Source organism: Carya illinoinensis, chromosome 7, assembly GCF_018687715.1.
Source record: "Carya illinoinensis cultivar Pawnee chromosome 7, C.illinoinensisPawnee_v1, whole genome shotgun sequence".
In the NCBI taxonomy this organism is placed as follows: domain Eukaryota; kingdom Viridiplantae; phylum Streptophyta; class Magnoliopsida; order Fagales; family Juglandaceae; genus Carya; species Carya illinoinensis.
In genome coordinates this window covers 10,868,301-10,871,487 of record NC_056758.1, presented here as the reverse complement: position 1 = coordinate 10,871,487, position 3,187 = coordinate 10,868,301, and the positions used below count along the sequence as shown (strand labels likewise).

The 3,187-nt window shown below is 34.5% G+C and overlaps 1 long non-coding RNA gene across 1 annotated transcript; it reads right to left on the bottom strand.

Moving 5' to 3' along the window:
- Window positions 1-306: 306 nt before the first annotated feature.
- On the bottom strand, window positions 307-1,691 carry LOC122315345. Its single transcript, XR_006244011.1, has 2 exons — window positions 694-1,691; window positions 307-587 (listed from the first exon to the last, which is right to left on the bottom strand). It is a non-coding gene; the product is annotated as an uncharacterized LOC122315345 (long non-coding RNA).
- Between the last annotated feature and the right edge of the window lie 1,496 nt (window positions 1,692-3,187).

The window sequence follows — 3,187 nt, the reverse complement described above, 5'->3', positions numbered from 1 at the left end:
TAATCTCTCCTACCAAATCATGAGGACTTAATTTGACAAACGCAGCCCGCAGACGTCTACCACCATCTTGGCTTTTTCCCCTTTTTGGCCTTTGTAAAAAACAAAAAAAATATTATATTATATAAAAAAGTAAAACTCATAAATGTGTAGTTTAATACAATTCGGATTTCTTTTATATTAAAAATAATTTTTATAATACAATATTCCATTAAATCACGTCATATTTATTTATTTATTTATTTTTAACCTAAATATTTTCCTACAACAAAAGAAAACATCCAGAATCTTCTAGCTAGATCCGTCAAATTAATTAATAGATTTAGCTGCATAATAATATATAACAAGTAACATACATATATAAGATTCCAAAGATTTCATGAGATCGATCATCATATCAAGCAGATTATCGTGTAGCCTAAAAGCTTCTGCGTCTTGCCGTTTAATTTGTTAACTTTCACAAAATAAACGAGGCAAAAGTCCTCAGTTCCCACTCGATTATAACTTTTCCTAGCTGCATACGCACGTAAGTTTAGCTAAAAAGTGTTATGATTTGTACTTGATCTCATGACTAGCATCCATCTTCAGTGCTGCATGGAAAGTGAAAAGTCAAACAGAAATTAAAACTGCATGAGAGATTAAGATCAATAAAGCAGGCCAGCCACAGCATATATTAGGAAAATTAAACAAAGTTACCGCGCGCGCAAAAGGCTTCCCCATGATCATCATCTGATCGGTGATCTTCTCGGTTGGTCTGAAAGAAATGAAAGAGCACTGAGATATTGGCACGGCTCAATCAGAAATGAAAAAAGATGATCAGCAGTACTCTTGAGGTTTCGCAAAGTTCATCTTTTTCGTCTGAGTGAGCCAGGCCAATATCAAAGTAGCCATTTCACATGATGATGAGATACTCTTGATCTTCAACAAGTGAACGCACGAAAGAAACATGTGAAAACTAAACCAGTACTTGGAGGATCAAACTGAAAAGATCTGGTAATTATAGAGAAGAAAAATAGAAGCCAGCAAGAAGAACGCCAAAAATACCAGAAAGCTAGAGAGGGAAACTCATGGGTAAAGAAAGCTAGCTTTGAATTTGGTGTGTGTGAGAGAGGTTGGAATATCTGGGGTGGGATTTAAGAGGCGAATTGAAGGGGGGGTCTGCATGAGCATTAAAAACTGCGACTACCAAACCAGAAAGCTGGGCCAGAGCATTTAAATCCATAATTCCCCCCTCCATTTATTTCACTCTTCTTTTTGTAAACTGTAATGCCAGAGGCATCGAGTTTCATCGTCAGCCAACTTGTTGGAGGCGCCCAATTGAGCCAAGAAAGCCAGTAGAAAGTCAAAATAACCTAAACCTAGAACCAAAATATGCTACTACTATACCTGGGTAAAACAGACTTTCTGGGATAAAAATGGGGTGCCCTTGTTCAAAGTGAAGAGGGGGGGCCCTAGAGATCAAGATCTCTGCTCCCAACAAAGGGATCGCCCACGATGGTGATGCCCTCTCACTCATGTCTTACCGAACCAGGAAGACCAACCGCCATTAATGAGGGAATCTCTCTCTGGGAGGGACAGGCTGCGATATTAATAGGTAAGGTACCGATGAGACTGTTTTTAGAACTGTTTAAATCCTTTTGGCTCCATCTGTATATTGAGAGAGAGAGAGAAAGAGAGAGAGCGAGAGGGGGTGGTTGACTTGCAAGTTGCAAGGGAAGAGAAGAAAAGGGACTAGCATTTTTATGGGCACTAGATCTCATGTAATATTGGTTTAGAGTTCCTTACCAAGGCAAGCCAAGTTTCATGATCAGTTTGCAGTTTGCACTCTATATCTTTGTTTTGCTCACGCAAAAGATCATTAGCCATCTTTAGGGGCAAATTAATCTGCATGTGTTGTACGTTACGTTACGTACTATATATACTTGGGGTACGTAACTTAATCATATATATATATATAAATCCTAAAAACGACCTTGCTAGCCTTCCATCGAGTGAACTTTCATTTATTTCACTTCTGTAGGATATAATTAAGAAAAATATAGTTACAAGCATAATTGTGTACTGATCTGTGTATCAATGTGATGTGATTGGTCAAAAAATAAATTTTATTAAAAACAGTATTAATTTAAATTTTAAGTATGAATAAATCAGTATTGGTACACAGATTAGTACGCGAATATGCTTGTATGTAACAAAACTCTTTTTTTTTTTAATCAAATTTTCAATAATATATATGTATATATATACACACACTATATCAGTTGGGCAAAAAGTGGATCATTGATTTTCCTCTCATACTGTTGCTGCATTGGGACATTAATGTAGGACCTAGCTTTGACAAGTTACTATCCAAGTTCTTGCATTTTAAATGATCTCTCTCTCTCTCTCTCTCTCTCTCTCTCTCTCTCTCCACATTCCCTTAGGCGCATCCGAGGACAAGCATAGAGTGCATATATATATGTAGCCAAATTAATGCAAAGTCTAAAGTTAGGTTTCGAACTGCAACAGTGAAAGGATTGACATCATATATATATATATATATATATACAATTTTGAAACCTGCACATTTTGCCTGCAGATTTTACTCCTTCAAATAATATGTGTTATATGCAATTTACTATGGGTGCAAGGCTTGTGTCAAGAGTTGAAATTAAACCCTTAGAGATGGCACATATAACACACATTTAGAAGTCATCCAAGCATTTTCGATCTTAATAATATATACCTTATTATAATTATTAGTTGAGCAAATAAAAGCTTGTAAAGCAGTGAGAAATAATATTTGTGATGAGTAATATGCTTTAGCCATAAATTCATTTCACAAAACTAAATCCATAATATGACGTGGTTTGATATTTTACGTTAAATTATAAAATAACTTTTATTTTAAAATAAATATAACATATTATATAAAATTAAGTAATTAATTTATAAATTTATTTTTATAAAAAGATTTTATAACTATATGTAACATGACTTCTCATCCAACACGTATGTACATATATTTTATCATATCATATCCGGATTCTCAAAAAGTCCAAAACGAACGATCCAAATCTAATAATTAAAACCTCAATTATGGTGATTAGACAAAGAAAAAACGGTTCAATTATATTAATTTTGACTTAATTACTACCAAATATGAAAGGATATACATAGAAGCTGTGATGCACCACCGTCTAATTATCTG